Here is a 19,213-nt window from a genome sequence, read left to right as displayed (position 1 = left end):
TATATAGAAATATGCACTTTTCCCTCCCAAGTAGGCTATAGCACACGTATAGTGTGTATGTATTTATGTATATATGAATTATATACTAGTTCAATCCTGTCAGTCAACAAACATTGCTTAAGCACTTACTAGGTGTCAGGCACTGTGCTAAGCACTGGAGATATAAAAAAAGGCAAAAACACAGTCCCTGTCCTCCAGCCCCTAGTTGTTAAACACTACCAGTTTCTGACCCACATTGGTTGAAGGAGGTTCCCAAAAGTTAAAAAAAAAAAAGGAAATTGTCTATCCTACCTACTTCACTGAGCTGTTGAGAGAAAAGTGCTTTGTAAACCTCAAAGAACTGAAGACATGGGAGCTGTTATTACTTGCAAAGCTTTTTGATTTCATGTTGTTGTGTCTGGCTTCCAGAGAACAAAGCTAGACGCGATGGACGAACGTTTCAGACAAGTAGATATCAACTGAAAAGAGAAAAATCAACCAACCCCAACCCTTACTGGAGTTCCAGAGTGGCCCACTTTGGGGAGGGGCTTGCCTTGGTGAGTGGGGAGCTACCATAGGTCACTGGAGGTCTCTGAGTGATTAGCTGGGCATGGACTTGTCAGCGAGGTTGGAGAGGGGATGGATTCCCATCCAGGTACAAGTTGGCTTGGAGTCCCTCTGAAGGCTCTCTCGGCTCTCAGACTCTGGGATTCTCAGAGGTTACACAATTCAAGCCACTGAGTGTGGAGGAGGGAGGGAAGAATTGCCTGCTTTTGGATCTTCGACTGCATTTGATGAACAATGGCCCTGGGAGCCCCAGACAACAGGCTGTCTGTGTTTCCCTGGCTTCTACCCGACTCCCGGGGGCTTCTGGGAGAAAAGCCCTGGGCACAGAGACACTCTTGTCTGCCTCTTCCCTCCTCGTCTCTATGACCAACCCCTTCCCCCACGTATTTGGCCTGGGATCCAGAGCTGATGGGGAGCTTGACTCAGTGTCCACTTACAGCAGTGTTGGGCAGCTGTCCCTGGGGACTAACTTCTTTGGAAATAGGAAGACCAGTACATTTACATGGGACTATATTCTTCCTTACTGGGCCCTGGGAGGCAGGCCAGGTAGTAAGTAGCCTTTATGCACATTTTACAAATGGGGAAATTGAGGCCAAGAGAGGTTACATAGCTTGCCCAGAGTGAGTTATCATTAGGAGCTCTAACTGCACTCCCTCCCCAAACCACTCCTAGCAATCAGATTGATAATTCTATTTTGTAATATAAATATTTATTTATTTCTAGGTACATCATGGGTTACATAACTGATCCCAGTCCAGGACAGATGTCCCCTGACATCATTTATGGATTGAGTCTGAGCTGCAGTTCCGGATTGAATCTGACCTTGAGACAAGCACCAAATGGATGCCTGACTTCCACCAATATCCTCATTTTGTGAAGCAGCCCTGAGTTAGGGAGAGGAGCTGGCTTTTTTCAGCTCCTCCCCACTGCTGACAGTATACTACAGAGGGCACATCTTTCAGGCATTGGGTCAGGAGTGCCATCTTCCCACAGAGGAAGCCTCCCCCACTGAGCTTCTGGGAACCTCTGTAAGGGGCCGGAGTGTTGGGTGGTGGGACTACCTCAATCTCTGTGACAATTTCCCTATCATTCCTTATCATTTAGCCTCTGTTGGGATGGCTTCAATGGGGGAGCTTGCTCCCCAAGGAAGCAACCCAATCTATCTCTAATCCTAACTGTAAGCCCATTCACTATTACTTTATTTTATCTACTAGGTATTTAAATGATCTTAAGGATTCAGTTTGTTAATGAAAATGGTGGTTCCTTTCTCAATAGAACCTTATAGTCTTCTCAAATAAGTGGATAAATCACTGGGCCTGGAGTCAGGGAGATCTGAGTTCAAATCCTGCCTCAGACACTTACTGTGATCCTGGACATGTCACTTGAACTCTGACTCAGTCTCCTAATTTGTAAAATGTGAATGATAGCCCTACCTTCCAAAGTTGGTATGAAGATAAAGTGAGATATTTGTAGAGTGCTTTGTAAACTTTACAATGCTATATAAATGCTAGTTATTATTATTACATGTGATTACATTGCATTCTGCATGTAGGAATGTGTATGTGTACATTGTATGTATATATTTGGACACGTGCATGTAAACACATATGAATGTGTTTTGGGGTGTGTGTGTATGTGTGTATATGTTTGCATGGTGTTATGATAAACAAACTTAGAAGATGAAAAATCCAGAACTGCAGGTTCTATCACAACAAGGTAAATTATAAAAATAAAGATAAAGATAAAGATGCCGATGAGGGGGATTTCTGACCTGTGTCCATTGGCACCTGGCCAGGAATGGGGGTGGGGTCTGCCACCATGCCCTAGGGAGTACCAGCAGGCCAACAAGGACAGGGTACATTTCTGAGGCAGGCAGCCATGGGAAAGGGGGGTCCAGTTCCTATGGATTCTGCTCTCTCACCCTTGCCCAGGAGGGTGGCATTAAGCTGGCACCAACTTCAGAATGCCTGGAGAGCCCCCTTGGAGTTTGGAGCCTAACTCTGGCACTCAGGGGAATGGAATGATGTCAGTCTTCTTTACTTGCTGTGAGGACCCTGACTCCTGCCCTCTGAATTCCAGACCTTTTTCAGTCACTCAAAAGAGCCTGAAGCCCTCTGAAAGGGAAGGGAAAATTGGCAGCTTCAGACTGGAGGCTGGGAATGAAATCACCCAGCCCACATGGTGTAGGACCAGCTTTGAAATGCTAAATCTTCTAGTTTCCATTGACATAGCATCTGAGAATCTCAGAATCTCCGGCCCCCTAAAGTCATAGAATCTTAGACATAAAGAATCTTAGAATCATGGTCATGGAATCTCAGATTTATAATCTGAGAACTCGAGAATCGTAATTTTACAAGGCATTTCAGACCCTCTGTAGTCCAGTTCCCACCTGCCTTTCCAGCTAAAATTTACATTACCCGACATTCAATTCAACAAACATTTATTAAGCACCTGCTATATCCCAGGCATTGTGCAAGTTACTGAAGATACAGAGAGAAAAGAAAAAAAGGAAAATCTACCCTCTTGGAGCTTACATTCTATGGCAGGGTGCGATACAAAATATATACAGGTAAGGAAGGGATGTATACAGATAAATGAGGAAGTGGACACTAGAAAATGGAACAGAAAGCAAATAAAGAAAGTTTCACAGGGGAAAAAGCCCCTGAGCTGAGCCTTGAAAGGAGGTAAGGATGGATAAGGAGAAGGAGAAATATAGAGATAAGAAAAATAGAAATAAGGAGAAAGGCCAAGAGGAGGGGCTGCATTTCAGGCATGGGGGAAGTTCTGTACAATATACCAGGCAGTGATAGCATGTCAGCTTCAAGGCAGCTAGAAAGCCAATATGATTGAAATGTAAGGAAGGAACCTGAAATAAAAAGGGGTAGAAGCCAGGTGGTGGGTGTCCTGAAATGCCCAGAAGCCCCTGAAAGTTTTTATTTGTTTTTTTTTTTTGGTGGGGGGGGGCTAGGCAATGGGGTTAAGTGACTTGCCCAGGGTCACACAGCTAGTAAGTATTATGTGTCTGAGGTCGAATTTGAACTCGGGTCTTCTTGACTCCAAGGCCAAAACTTTATCCACTGTGCCATCTATCTGCCCCTCCCTGTAAGTTTTTAGAGAAAGGGATATGACCACACCCACGCCTTGGGAAGATAATTGTGGCAGCTGTGCAAAGGATGTGTTGAAGAAAGGAGGGCCTGGAGCCAGGGAGACCTACAAGGTTACTCCAACAGTGCGGGCAAGATGAGGGCCTCAGCTAAGAGGGACAGTTGGCTCTGTGAGAAGGGAAGACTGAGTGTGTCTGAGAGGATGGATGCATCTGTACAGGTAGCTTCTAGTGCCACCTCCTACAGGAGGTTTTTCCTGATTCCCCCTGACTCCCCGCTTCCTTCCAGGTTGTTCCTGCTTTTCTTACCATGAAATTATTTTGACTCCATCAGAATGTAAGCTGCTTGAGGGCAGGGACTGTGTTTTTGCCTTTCTTTGTATCCTCAGTGCTTAGCACAGGTTCTGGCCCCTAGTAAGTGTTTAACCAATGTTTGTTGACTGACAGGATTGAACTAGTATATAATACATACATATATACATATGCACATTCATACATACACATGTTTACATATATACATTATATACACACTATATGTATGTATGTATATATGTATGTGTGTATATATGTGCATATGTACACACACTATAAGTCTACTTGGGAGAGATACAACGTATGTGTATATATACACACATATATAAACATAACATGTATTGGTGCATATATAGATATATAAACAATATGTATGTGTATATATGTATATACACATGTTTCCCTCCCAAATAGACTATAAGATCCTTGAGGGCAGGGACTGTTTGGTTTATGTCTTTGTATCTCCAACAGCTAGCAAGGTACCTGGCACATAGCAGATACTCAATACACATTGGTAGAATTGAACATTAGGTTCTTAGGTCACGGTGTTGGTGATTTATTGGGCCAAATCCCATCCCAGCCTGCTTTTGTACTACCTGGAGCTAAGAACAGTTTTCACATTTTAAAATAAAGTTTTACTGTATTCAGAAATATAAAAAAAAGCATTCTTAGTTGGAGGGGAAGTATGAAAAGCAGGCTAGGCTGGAGTAGGCCTTTACCCTTGTAATAGATCATAGAGCCTTAGAAATGGAAGGGACCTAAATTAGAAGTCATCTAAAACTTTGCTCAATCTAAGGACCCCCCAAGAATGTCCTAGTGCTCCCCGCTGTTCCCCAAGAAAGACCACAAGACTAGTTAATCAAGATACTTGATTCTACCATTGACCTTAAGGAAAATCACTTCCCTACTTTGGGTATCAGTTTCTTCATCAGTCAGATGGAAAAACTAATTCTGCCCTGCCTCCCTCTCAGGGTTGTTTTGAGGTTCCAGTGAGATAATAGCTGTCTGTCAAAGGATTCTGAACACTCTACAAACAGTAATCATTCTTGCTGTTACTTCAGCCCTTTCCAGAAAACCAAAAAGAATCAGGATTGTTCCTAGGAGTCTTCTGTTGGCAAGGAAGTATCTAGGCTTTCTACTTGAGTGTTTGGGGAGCTCATTACCTCTTTTTTTTTTTTTAAAAGGCAATTGGGGTTAAGTGAGTTGCCCAGGGTCACACAGCTAGTAGAAGTCAAGTGTTTGGTCTAAGGCTGGATTTGAACTCAAGTCCTCCAGACTTCAGAGGCCGTGCTATATCCACTGCGCCACCTAGCTGCCCCAAGTTCATTACCTCTTGAGGCTTCCTATTTCACCCTAATTATAGGAAGGTTCTTATACTGAGCCTCACTCAGATATATCTCCTGGTCATTTCCTCCCATTCTTCCTCATTCTGCCTTTTGGGGCTAAGCAGAACAAGGTTGTTCTCTCTGCCCCAGGATGTCCTGCCAAATGCTTGAAGACAGGAATCCTGTTCCCCTGGAGTGTTTTCAGATTCACAGAATCCCGGAGCAGGCCAGGCTCTCAGAGGGCATGTAGGCTAACACATAACTGAACACAAATCTTTGTCTTCAAAGATCTGAAGGGATGTCACATGGAAGAAAGATTAGATTTGTTCTGCTTGGCCCTCAGAGGCAGAACTGGGAGGAATCAGAGGAAGCTGTAGAGAAAGAACCTTCCTGAGGAGTGACCATCCAGCCTTTGCTTGGAGCTCTCCAAGGATGAGGAGGTCATGACCAAATTACATGTTTGGGACTGCTCAAATTAACCGGACATTTTCCTTTCCACTGAGTTAAAATCTTTTTCTCTACCACTTCCTTGTAGGGCCAAGTACATGTTTATTATTCTCTCTTCCATGTGACAGCTCTTCAAATCTTTGAAAGCAATGACACTATCCTTCAAATGACATCTTCTCTTCAGCCTTAACACCCCTTGTTTTTTTCCTTCCTTTTTGATGTTTTTTCCTCCTTCCATGAGGTACTATGTGTAGTAGCCTTGAGCAAATCACTTCACTTCTATGGGCCTCAGTTTCCTCATCTGTAAAATGGGGCTAATAATAGTCCCTGCTTCTCAATTGGCTTTGAAGGCAAATAAGCTGACATTTGTAAAGCACTCTGCAAACTTTCGAACGATATTTAAATGCCAGTTTTGATGATGATGATGAGGATGTTAGCTTTGTTGGCTTCCACATCACACTATGGAGTCTCTTTGAACTTTCAGTCCACTTTTAGACTGAGATCTTCTTCATTAAAACTACTGTCCAGGGGGCAGCTAGGTGGCACAGTAGTCAGGAGGATCTGAGTTCAAATCCGACCTCAGACCAAACACTTGGCACATACTAGCTGTGTGACCATGGGCAAGTTACTTAACCCCGATTGCCTCAAAAAAAAAAACCAAAAACTACTGTCCAGCCAAACCTCCCCCATCCCGTGTAGTGAGACAGGTGATTTTTTTTTTTGGGGTGGGGGAGTGCCTTTATTTTTATCTGTTTCATCTTAGATTCTGCCCATCATCTTTACCTTTATGAATTCTAGTTTCTCCCCCCTGGCTAAAATTCTAAGACTCTTCCCATGACCCAACCCAGAAGACTCATGACTTTCCCTCTCACTCCTCTCCTGGGACTCCTCTCTCTCTCCATCTATCTTCTAGGGCAGCACAGGACAGTTACAAAGAGTATAGTGATCTGGTGGGAGGCATTCTTTGGGTAGGACAAGGGCTATAGTCTCCCACTACTCAGACTGATAAAGTCTTTCCCAAGCTCTCTCAGTTGCTACAATAAAATCATCATATTTAGAGTTAGACGAGACCTTAGATATTTTCTAGTCCACCTCCTTGATTTCACAGAGCATAAAACCAAGGCCTAGAGTGGGAAAGGGACTTTCCCCATGTCACCTAACCACTGAGTAGGAGAATGAAGATTTAAAGCCAGGGCCTCCAACTCCAAATTTAATGTTTTCCATGCTGCCTTTGTCAGTGAGTCTCTCCTCCCTCCGAGACCATTGTTATAACCATTCTCTTTTTGTTTCCCCAAACCCAGGCAGAATCTCCTCCTCTCTCCACTGCCCAAGTCACTGGAGATGGGAGGTCCTTTTTAGTTTGTTCACCCCTTTTAGCTTCAAGTAATTGTGCCTCTCCCTAAAAACTCCAAGTTGGAGGCATCCACTGGATTCTGTCCATAGAAATTATCTCTCTAAGCTCCTCTGGGACACAAAGCTGCCCTAGCCCTCCTAGATCCAGTAGGTGGGGTTATTTGGAGGCAGAGAAAGAAACCGTCAAGGTCTGAATGAGTTGGATAGATTCTAAGGACCCTAAGAGAGCAAAGAGATCAGGGTGAATTGGAGAAGTCACAGAAGACTTCCTAGAAGAAATGGGTTTTGAAGCATGCTAAAATAGCAGTTCAAACCAACACATCATCAGTACAAATTATTTTTCTATAATCTATATATAAAGGAATTCAGAAGAGGGAACTATCAGTTTGGGCTGGAACCCTCAAAGTATCTGGAAAGGAAGTTGCCTACAGCTGGCTGGCACCTTTAGAATTAACCATCTTTCCTTCCTAGATCAGGAACTGGAGGATGGAGCACGAGTAGGGATATCAAAATGGGAGAGGAATTTATGGGGACTGGGGAAGCTAGGTTCCTCACAGAAGCGCAGAACTAGAAAGTGTCAAAGAGGGTAGCTAGTTTCATCCATACCTCTAGTGAGTAGCTGACATTTATTTACACGATGCTTTAAATTTTGCAAAGACTTTCATATGGTCTCATTTGAGTCTCAGAACAAGTCCTCCAGGTAGGTACTTCCTTCTCCAGTGGATTAGGCAAACAGAGGTTAAATAACTTGTCCAGGGTCACACAGCTAGTGAATGTCTAAGGCTGAATTTGAATTCAGGTCTTCCTGACTCTAAGCCCACTGAACCGTCTAGCTGCCTGGTGTTACTATATAGATGAGGAAACCAAGGCTTTGAGAAGCTGTTACTTTCTTATGGTCACTCAACTAGTGAGTATCAGAGTCAGGATTTGAACCTAGGTCTTCTTGATTCCAGGATCAGGATTTGAGCCCCTACATCATTCTAGTAATATCTTTCTCTTTCTCAGATCTTCATCCTTAAGTATGGGGAATTCACCATCCCCAAAGGTAGCCCATTAGGTCGGAGTAGGTGAAGTCATAGCATCCTTGCCAGCTCTAAATCTGTGACCTTCCCACTCATTTTGGAAGACTCATTGTAACCCAGACTTTATATTGAGTCAAAATCTGCCTCTGCAGTTTCTCCCCTTTGCTTCCAGTTCTGCCCTCTGTAACAAGCAGAAAAAGTCTTATCTTTCCTCTCCCTGCCAGATCTTCAAATAATTAGAGACAACTATCATGTCCTCCCACTCATCAACCACCAAGTCATAAATCTTCTCTTTCTGGGCTAAGTATTCTTTCAATGATTCACTTATGGCCGGGTCTGAACTCCTCTACCCAAGCTGGCAGCCCTCTGAATGTAACAGTCCCACTTGGCAATATCTGTTTGCTTTTTGCACCAAGCTAGGGTCCAAGTCTTCCTCTTCACATCAGTATATCAGAATGAACGCCTTCCTATAAAGCTCGGCTTTTACTATCTCCTTCAACTAATCAATCAACAAGCATTAATTAAATGCTTTAATTACGTTACTCTTGTATGGATTTTTTATTTACTTATCTGCTTAGGTGTTATTTTCCCACCAGTAGAATGCAAACTCCTTGAGGGCAGTTTCTATTTCATTTTTGTCTTTGTATGTCCGGTGTTCAGTACCGACACTTTGTTGAATTAACTAGATGGAACAGAGTGGAATGGAATTGGTGAGGACAGTGGAGAAGGGAAGGGGAGGCTGGGGGAGACAGGAATCCGGGTTAGGGAGAGACGGTGGTAAAGGGTCTTTCCTCATGTACTTGGGTCCCTCCCTTTTTCCTAGGGCAGGACAGAGGAAGAACAGGGACCTAGAGGACCGACGGACAGAGGGGGCGCCCTGAGCTTCGGGATCCCGGGGCGGGTTGGGCCAGGTCGGGGGCGGGGCTGGGGCTGAGACAAGAGCGCGGGACTCCGGACTGAGCCTGGGAGCAGGAAGCTGCCGGGGCAGCAGCAGCAGTAGCCTCAGCAGCAGAGAAAGAAGGGACGCGAAAGGAACCCAGAGCAGGCTTCGTGCCGGGTGAGCTGGGGATCCTGGAGCAAGTGACCAGTCTCCTGGGATGAAAGAGGGAGGGGCTGGGTGTGCATGCGTGTGTGTGTGTGTGTGTGTATGTGTGCTCCTTCCCGTCCAACTTAATTAGTGTGCTTATATGTGTGCGACTGTGTGAGTGCATTTGGGAACTTTGATCATTTGTGTTATTACGATTATGTGTTCACCAGTGTCTGTGTGTGATTGTGTCTCATAGTGAGGATGTCTTGTGTCTGTCCGACTTTACAAGGGCGTCTGCAGTTTTATTTTTATGAGAATGAGTGCGTTTCTGAGATGATGATTATTTGTGTAACTGTAATTGTATCTCACTTTGTGAGTATGTCGCGTGAGAGTGTTCTTGTGTCTCCATGTGCTTTTGTCAAACTTCTTATATATTTGTATAATTGTGATTGTGCGATTGTCACTTTGCGTGTGTCTTTCCTTCCTACCCTTCCTCCCCCAAGAATCATATCTGTAAAGGGTGTGTAAATTATGGTGTGCGGTTGGGCTGTGCTATCCCACTCTGGCCTATTTAAGACTGAGAAGGTAGGGATGGTGTGTGCTAGCGTTCGCTGGCCTGGGGTTAGGTAGATTGAGCGGATGGGTCATGAAAGCTGATCCTGCTCCCAGTATCCCCGCTCGGCTTGACGACCGCCTCTTCACGTGCGCCCCACGCCCCATGCCCGTTCCCTGCGTCTTGGTCTGGGCCGTTTTGTGGGGCGAGCAGAGGTCTCTTGGGGCTTCCTCACTTCTGGCCTCTGCCCTTCCAGCCCCTCCCCACAGCGAGTTTAGTCCCGTTTGCCCCACCCTGCCCCCCCAGGGAGCTTTAGTTTATGCCGCACACGTTATACACATGTGTTCACATGCCCCCTCGGGACACGACATACATGATAGTTTAGCCCAGAGGAAAGGACTCCTGTGCTAGGAGAGAGGAGGTCTGGGTTCGAGTCAGTTCTGATACAGATGGGCCATGTGACTTTAGCAAGTCCTTGCCCTCTGGCGCCCTCAGGGACTGGGGCCTTCCACCCGAAGATGGGGAAAAGAATGTTTTCTATGCCTGGTGGCACCACAGCAGGTGTCTGCATAAATATTTGAGGAATTGGCTAGAGACAGCAAACTCTGTCAGGGACCGAAGGATTATATGATCATAAGCCTTAGGGCTGCAAGGGATCCTAGAGCCTATCTAGTTACAGAGAGAGAAACTGAGGCTCACTGAGGAGGAGGGGACTTACTCCAGCATCACAACAGCCAGTATCAGGTCTTCTTTTGCCACTTTTGCCACACTCTAACTCCCCTGCTCCATCCCCAGCTTCTTTCCTCCTTGGGTGCTACTAGTGGGGAGACCCAGAACTGAGAAGAGTGAGGCCTTTCTTGTCCCTCATCTGCTTGGTGGGAACCCTTTGACTTTTCAGGAATTCTTCTATGTTGGCTCCCTGTAAATCAATTCCAGAGCTAGCAAACAGGTAGTGTCCACCAGGTCCCATTGTTTAAGGTATTATCTGTTGTTTTGGTTTATTAATTACATCTGTTTGGGCATTATCAGTTTTGGAATGAGCCAATTTTTAAAATTTCTGTTATTTTTGGATAATCTGCTTTTTAAGATTTCCTCCCTCTTTCAATTATTTGCTGTTTTGAATTATTATTATAGGTTATTGTTTTGTTTCTTTTTTCTTTGTATCTTTATTATCTAGCACAGTGCCTGACATACAGTGGGTGTTTAATAAATGTTTGTCGAATGGGATCAAATTGAATTTAGATTTTTCATTGTTTTTTGATTTTTATTGCTTTTTGATTCTTTGTTGTAGATGATTCTTAATTTTAGATTAATGGTTGTTTTTTCTCATTTTTGTTGCTTTAGATTATCTGATGTTTTAGATTATGCTTTTTTTGTATGTTTAGATTTAAAAAATTTTTCTCCTCTTTGGGGATTGTTGCTTTTGGGATGATCTATTTAGGCATTATTTAGTTTGAAGTAGAGGGTCATTGACTTTTATTGCCCAAGTGCTAGGGGAAACTCTATGGCCCTTAACATGGATGCTTTGGAAGGGAGAGAAGGCAGGGAGGAAAAGGAGTTGTCCTCTGGATACTCAGGGATACAGGCCTGTAAGGCCCTGTAAGTACCCTCTAAAGGTGCTGGGCCCTGGGAGTGGAATGGAGCTTGTAATGAGCCTGTATCCTGGGAGTTGAGGAAGTTTGGAAGAAAAGGTACCATTTACCATTGGGTAAAGCAGAGCTGTGGTCAGTTCCAGTAGGACATGTAGAGACTAGGTTCCTCCCAAGAACCCAGCTCGGGATGTCCTGTGGGGAAGGAAGAAGAGATCTGGGTATGGCCTTTTGGGAGTTCCCTGTCTGGCTGGAGAGATTAGACTACTTACTGGAGCAGCAGAGGGCAAAACTTTTAGCACTTGAAATCCAAAGACCTGGGTTCAAATCCTGCCTGTGGTACTTAGTAACTATGTGACCATAGCCAATTTACTTAAACTACTCTGAGCCTCAGTTTCCTCACATGTAAAATGAGGATACCCATAATATACTCCTTCACAGAGTTTCTGTGAAGTTTAAATGAGATGATGTATGTAAAGTGCTTTGCAAACAGTAAGGGCTCTAGGAATGTCACTTATTCTCATCTTTGCTCTGCTTCTGAGTCTGTGTGACCTTGGTTCAGTCCCTTTCCCTCTCTGGCCCTCAGCTTTCCCACCAGTAATATGAAGGCATCCATAAAATCGGGCAGCTAGGTGGCACAGTGGATAGAGTGCCGGACCTGGAGTCAGGAAGATGACTCTTCCTGAGTTAAAATCCAGCCTCAGACACTTACTAGCTGTGTGACCCTGGGCAAGTCACTTAACTTGGTTTACCTCAGTTTCCTCTCCTGTAAAATGAGCTGGAGAAGGAAATGGCAAACCACTCCAATATATCTTTATCAAGAAACCCCCAAATGAGCTCACAAAGAATCAGACATGAACAAAATGACTGAAAAACACTTTGAGGAGCTTAGAAGAGATGGGATCTAAGTTCTCTCCCAGTTTTGACATTCTGAGTTATTTCTAAGTTAATTGTAAGATTAATCATTGAACAAGTATTTATGAAGCACCCACCATATTCCAGCCACTATGCTATGTCCCTGCCCTCAGAGAATTTATGTTCTAATGGGATATAAAATATACAGAATATCCCAAAAGTCTCAGTGCCAGTTTAAGCTTTAAGGTATAAAAGTTTAAAACAGCACTGAGGAAAAAAACAAAGAAACAACACAGACTTTTGGGACACTTTGTATGTATAAACACAAAATGTATGCAGAGTTTCTAGAAGGTGACTAACTGATAATAGGAAGTCACTGAAAAGTGAATCTTGACAATGTGAGAGGTGGGCAAATGGACAAGTCATTTTGTCTAGATAGGCCTCAATTTCCCCATCTGTAAACTGAGGAGATTAGATTAAGTGGGGTCTCTCCCAACTCTAGAGGTAGGAGCCTGTGATCCAGTCCCGGATCTTATATTTTGGGCTCTGTAAAGAACAGGGGGAGATCACTGTGGACTGGGGTGGTCAGGGAGGGCTTCCTGGAAGAGATAGTACTTGAACAGCAGTCTTATAAGGTCTCCCATCACTGGAGATGTTCAAGTGAAGGTCAGATGACCTCGTATCAGAAAATCAAGAGATGGGATTCCTAGCCATTCATGGGTTGGATTAGACGTCCTCTAATGTCCCTTCTGGTTCTGAGATTCTATGATCCTGGTATGTGGGAAAAGGAGGATGGGGGTGGAGGAGATGGAGGGAGGGAAGTTGGTGGAGGGACTCCAAAGGGAAAGGGTCCTCCAGTAGGGAAACATGGCCAGAAGCTGCAGGAGGATTGCCCAGCGGGTGGGCTGGAGGCTGGAAAGGTTATCCGGCAGCAGGTGCCAGGGATAAGGGGACTGAGGCTCAGGTCAGTGGTGCCAGAAGAACTTTGGGGTAGGTAGCTTAGAGCCAAGAGCTGGGCATGGGGCCAGCCTGGGCAAGCTGGGACAGGAAGAACTGGTGCCTCTGAGTAAGAGTTCTGTCAGTGTAGTAGAAAGTGCTGGGTCAGGAGGCCTCAGTTCTAGGCCCCACTCTGCCACTTCCTAGCTGGGTGATCCCAGGGAAATCAGATCTCAGTGAGCCTCAGTTTCCTCATCTATAAAGCTGAGGTAATGAGGCATCTTACCTGGGGCTGTTGTGGGGAAATCACCTTAAAAGCAACATAGAAATGTGAGACTTTTTTATCTCCCTCTTTTTTTTTTTTTTTTTGAAAAAGAATATCAGAGCCAGAAGGAGCCTTGGGCAAGTCACTACTTTCTGAACTTCAATTTCCTCATCTGCAAAATGTGGGGGTTGGACTAGATGACCTCTAGGGTCCTTTCAGGCTTGACATCTATAATCTCAGATAGCATCTTGTCCAATCTCTTTCCCTTCCTAGCCTCCCTAGCAATCAGTAAATCAACCAGCATTTATTTAGCTCCTACTGTGTGCTAGGCACTGGGCTAGGCTCTGGGGATACAAGTGCAAAGAATGAAACAATTCCTATACATGGGGAGCTTACATTGTAATGGAGGAGACCACAAGTACATCGGAAAACTTTTTTCCACAAGTGCATAAGAAAACTTATACAGGATAGTAATAACTCATTTATATAGTACATTAAGGTTTGCAAAGCTCTTTACAAACTTGACTCATTTGATCCCTCATAGCAACCCTGAGAGATAGGTGGTATTATTGTCCCCATTTTACAAATGAGGAAACTGAGGCAAACAATGGTTAAGTGACTTGTCCAGGGTTACACAGTGAATGTCTGAGGTCAGATCTGAACTACGGTCTTTCTGGCTCCAGGTCCAGCATGCTAGTTGCTGTGCCACCTCGATGTTCCTGAATAATTACAAGTAGATAGAAAGTAGTTAAAGACAAGGTCGCTTGGGACGGAGGGCATCAGCAGATGAGGGCTAGGAGAGGCTTCACGTAGAAGACAGTGCCTGAGCAGCTTCTTAAAGAATGAGAGGGGGAGGGTAAGGGAATAAGCATTTATAAGGTGCCTACAATATTCCAGGCACTGTGCTTTTTACAAATATGATCCTCATAACAGCCTGGGAGGCTGGTTCCATTATTGTCTCCATTTAAGTGGCTCAGTGTTACACAGTTGCTAGCGAATGTCTGAGACTGGATTTGAATTCAGGTTTTATTGACTCCAGGCCCAACACTCTTCTCACTGTGCCAACAGATGTCAGAAAATTCTATAAGTGAGTTGTGTATTCCAGTGCATTCCAGGATTGACCACAGTCTTGGAGATTGAGAAACAGAGGGTCTTTTTCTCCAGCTTTTTCTTGAATATGTCTGCCTTCCAAAGAAGGGCAGCTAGGAGGTGCCATAGTGCACAGAGTGCTGGGCCTGGAGTCAGGAAAACCTGAGTTCAAATTCTACCTCAGACACATAACTAGCTGTGTGACTTTGGACAAGTCACTTAACCTCTGCTCATCTGTAGAATGGGGATAATAATAGTGCCTACCTCCCAGGGTGGTTGTGGGGATACGATGAGAAAATAATTGTAAAGTGCTTATTAGTACAGTGCTACATAAATGTTAGTTATTATTATTATTGGTATTATTCTTCTCTGACAAGGAACTCGTCTTGTTCTGACTGTTAGTGTTTCCTTTTATTGAGTCTAAATCTTCTTGCCTATAACTTCCCCACTTTGGTCCTTGTTTAGTTCAACTAAGCAGGCTTTTATAAAGTGTCTACTGTGTGCAAAGCTCCAGGCTCCCTAGTGAGGGAGATGCAAAGTTTAGATGAGTACTAGGCGCCTGCCTTCATGGTGCTCTCCTTTTAGGCGTGATGGAATACACCAAATTAGTGATTGGGTCTGGAGGAAAAGGTTGTCAGTGAAGTATTGGAATCAGGGAAGGCTCACGAAGAGTTGGCTTCTCGTCGAGGTTTAAAGGATGGAAAGGGCAAAGCAGAGAGAGAGAATGTTCTAAAGCTTGAGCAAAAGCCTGGAGGCTGGAGAGAACAGGGAAGATCCACAGGGAAAGCAGAGCAGTTTGGCTGAAGAACAGAGGATGTGGAGGGAAGTCCGAAGATCCCTCGCAACCCAGACAGTTCTGTCTTGTGTTTTCAGAACTGTACCAGTGCTGGCATTCTGTGCTTCTATGGGCCCATCTAGCTCTGACATTCTAGATTCTAAGGATCCTTTCAGGTTTAACATTCTGTGTTCTAAAACCTCAGGACTCTTCTCCAACTCCAATGTGTTCTCTGAGCCTATGAAAATTGGGAAGAGGGTTCTCAAGTCACACAAGTTTGATTCCAGGGCATGGGGCAAGAATGTTACTCCAGGGACCTGGGACTGGGTTAGATCCTTGAGATACTCTCAATTATCCAGATAATTGGTGGGTGGTGACCTACAGCAGCGCTCTGCTTCCAGATACCCTGAGCCTCCTAGTAGTTTATTCTCCAGGAAGTTCTCAACTCATTCAGATAGAACTGGAAGAGCTCTTGGAGACCATCCAAAACAACCCCTTCATTTAATAGATGAGGGGAAACTGAGCTCCAGAATGGGGAAGGTCACCCAGCGACCAAGTGTCAGGGCCAGATTTAAAACCCAGGTCCTGTGACCCCCAGTTCAAAGTTCTTTGCACCAACCTATGATTGCCTAGCCTGAAGAAGGTCTCATTAGGAAAGGAAATCAGCTGGAAGAAGGAGAAAAAAAAACAGAGATAGAGACAGAGAAATAAAGACACAGATTGACAAGAGAAAAATTCCTAAATCATGTACAAAGATGATTTTTAGATTATCTACAGTTTTATTATCCAATGCGTATGTATGTGTTTGTGTGCGCTGGTGGTGGAGGTGTCTTAAAAACAGCTTCCCTTTGTCTAATGCTTTAAGGTTTTTAAAGCTCAGCCCAGTGAGATAAGGTCTGACCTTGTGGGGGCGGGGGGGGGGGGGGGGAGCCTATTCAATGAGCAGCAGTGCTGCTCCCTATTGCTTCCAGGATCAAGTGCAGACTCTTCTTTGGCATTTAAAGCCCTTCACAAATCACCCCAACTTCCCTTTCCGGCATGATTACCTTCTACACTCCTTTAAGAACTATTCAGTCCAGCCAAACTGGCTTTCTTAATGTTTGTCATATATGCACTCCTTCTGTCTCCCTGACTTTGCCCAGGCTGTTTGTCTCCTATGCCTGGAATGTTTTCTCTCCTCACTTCTGCGTCTTAGAATCCTTATCTGCTGTCAAGGCTCAATTCAGCTACCACCTTCTCTACAGGAAGCCTTTCCCATCAAATTATCTTGTGTCTATTTTCTGTAAGTAATGGAAGCCAATCCAACCCCATAACTATCTATCTATCTGTCTATCCATCCATCTATCCATCCATACATCCATCTACCTATCTACCTATCTATCTATTCTACCAACATATATGTATATTTCAGTTCAGTCATTTTTTCAGTTGTGTCCAACAGTTTATGACCCCATTTGAGATTTTCTTGGCAAAGATACAAGAGTGGTTTACCATTTCCTTCTCCAGCTCATTTTACAGATGAGAAAACTGAGGTAAACAGGGTGAAGTGACTTGCCCAGAGTTACACAGCTAATAAGTGTCTGAGGTTGGATTTGAACTCAAGAAGATGAGTCTTCCTGACTCCAGGCCCAATAATTTTTCCACTATGACACCAACACCTGATACCTAGCTGTATGTATGCTTGTGCATGTATGTATATGTATATAGGTATACATGTATGCATGCATGTGTGTATATGTATGTATATAGATATGCACATGGCCTCCCCCAGCTAGGTTGTAAAATTCCATAGGGACTTGACTCTTTTCCTTTTGTCTTTGTATTCTCAGCATCTAGCAAGTATATATGCCTACCATGTATAGTTGGTGCTTGAAAAAGACTTGTTGATAGGTTGCAAATGTCATTCCCATTTTACAGGAGAGGACACTGAGGTTCAGGCTATTAAGAAAAATGTACTTGTCTCTGAGCACACAGCCAGGTGTCAGACAGGATTTGAACCTAGATCTCTTAACTCTACATCTAGTTACGTTCTGCTACACAGCAGCTTCTGCCATATAGATTCCTGCTTCAAGTACAGGTTAGACTCTGTTCCCTGAGGCTTTTTCTGCTGAGAGAATCTAGAATTATCTGTGATTTTTTTTTCTGGGGGGGTGGGAGAATGAGGTGAGGGGGGAGTTTGACCGATGTTTTTGGATTGTAATTATAGTAATGTTACTACACTAGGGTGTAGTGGAAAGAGTGATGCATCTTGAAGTCATGGGGCATGGGAGTCGGGAAGACTGGGTTCAAATCCTTTTTCTGCTACTTAACTACTTACATAGCCTTGGGCACAACCTTCTCTCTCAGTCTCAGTTTCCTCAACTATTCCTCCCTTCCTCAAGTTCTGGGTTCCTATGGACTAGGTTTGATCCTGGAGACTACCCCCAAATATCAATATGTTTTTGGCTCATTGTTTCCACACCCACGTTTACTCTGAGGAATTTCTGAACATAGTTCATTTCTGAATCTCTACAGATGTGGGTAAAACAGTTCCCTTGATACTATACCAGACCCTCAGGGTAACAAATCCATTTATTGGGTACAGTCTTTTTATTTCACTGGACAAAAAATGTAGACAAAAGAATCATATGAACCCATAAGTAATGTAGAAGATACATAGTTTTCACAGTAGCTCATCAACATTCAGTACAATTCCTCTCCTCTCTGGGAGAGGGAATCTTAAAGACCTCCAGACCCTATCTAGACCATCCCCCCAAGGATTGTTCTCTCCTTTGCAGGGAACTGAACTTGGGGGTGCTTGATGGGTAGCATCCCAATCTTCTGATTAGTCCCCTTTTCTTTCTTTCTTTTTTTTTTTTTTTGTTTGCTAGGCAATGGGGGCTAAGTGAATTGCCCAGGATCACACAGCTAGCAAGTATTATGTGTCTGAGGCCATATTTGAATTCAGGTCCTCCTGACTCCAGGGCCGGTGTTCTATCCACTGCATCACCTAGCTGCCCCCAATTAGTTCCCTTTTCACCCTAATGAATCCCTCTGAAAGTTTGAATGTGGCTGTCTCTGTTGCAAGGAATCCATTAATGTCTCTTAGAAAGGTGGTCCTCCATCCCCTCACCCCCTAATTGCCATGCTCCCAGGATCTCTGAAAGTAGTCTGTTGACTCTTTACTAGGTAGGGCAACCCAAAAGTCTGCTGACTCCTTCCACAACAATCTGTTCTCCCAGATTTGTTGTTGTTGTTGTTTTTTTGTCTTGTCTTTTTCTTCATGACCCCATTTGGGGTTCTCTTGGCAGAGATACTGGAATGGTTTGCCATTTCCTTCTCCAGCTCATTTTAGAGATAAAGAAACTGAGGCAAACAGGGTTAAGTGACTTGCCCAGGGTCACACAACTAGGAAGTGTCTGAGACCAGATGAGTCTTCCTGACTCCAGGACCTGCAGTAGTGTGGCATCTAGTTGCTTACATCCTCCCAGAGGTCCAAGTCATACTAGTTTATCTGGGGGCATCCCCTGCCACTGAGACCTAATTAAGATTTTACTTTTGTCCTTTCTACAAGGGACTTCCTTATAGAGGATGATGCTTTCAGGAGTCCCTATTAAAGACTGAAGCTCATTAATGCATTAAGGGATTCTGCCGAGAGCTTCATAATTTCTTAACATATCTCCCTCCCCTGCCCCCAATCACCAGCCCAGGCAAAGGGGACACGTCCTATCTCTAGTTTCCCAGACCAGACCCTTTGAGCCTGAGCCATAGGGACGGGGGAGAAGGGCTAGATGTATCCTTCGCTGCCTCGCTGAGGGTGAGGGGCAGATCCAGAATTGGTTAGGGAGAGGTGAGGGCTTAACCACTAACTCCTGAGAGGCAGGGGGCAGTTGGGATAAATCTTCGGCTAGTGGCCTTTTTCTAGGAGGGAGCAGGAAATGTGATTAAAAGCAAAGAGTAAGCCAAAGTGAGTGGGGTTAGAAGCTACTTTGGAGTCTTTTTCTCTTCAGAATCTTCCACAGGGATTCTAAATGGTC

General features: G+C 44.3%; 1 protein-coding gene across 1 annotated transcript in view; it reads left to right on the top strand.

Moving 5' to 3' along the window:
• The first annotated feature begins 9,116 nt into the window (after positions 1-9,116).
• P2RY2 (purinergic receptor P2Y2) overlaps positions 9,117-19,213 on the top strand; it is a 57,102-nt gene continuing 47,005 nt past the window's right edge. Inside the window, exon 1 of the mRNA XM_027848224.1 lies at positions 9,117-9,165. The gene's annotated coding sequence lies outside the window, so the exon portion shown is untranslated. The remainder of the gene's footprint in view (positions 9,166-19,213) is intronic.

This window comes from Vombatus ursinus, unplaced genomic scaffold (assembly GCF_900497805.2).
Source record: "Vombatus ursinus unplaced genomic scaffold, bare-nosed wombat genome assembly UNPS02005659.1, whole genome shotgun sequence".
Classification (NCBI taxonomy): Eukaryota; Metazoa; Chordata; class Mammalia; order Diprotodontia; family Vombatidae; genus Vombatus; species Vombatus ursinus.
Note: the sequence above shows the minus strand (reverse complement) of the source record. Positions and strands in the feature narration are given on the sequence as shown.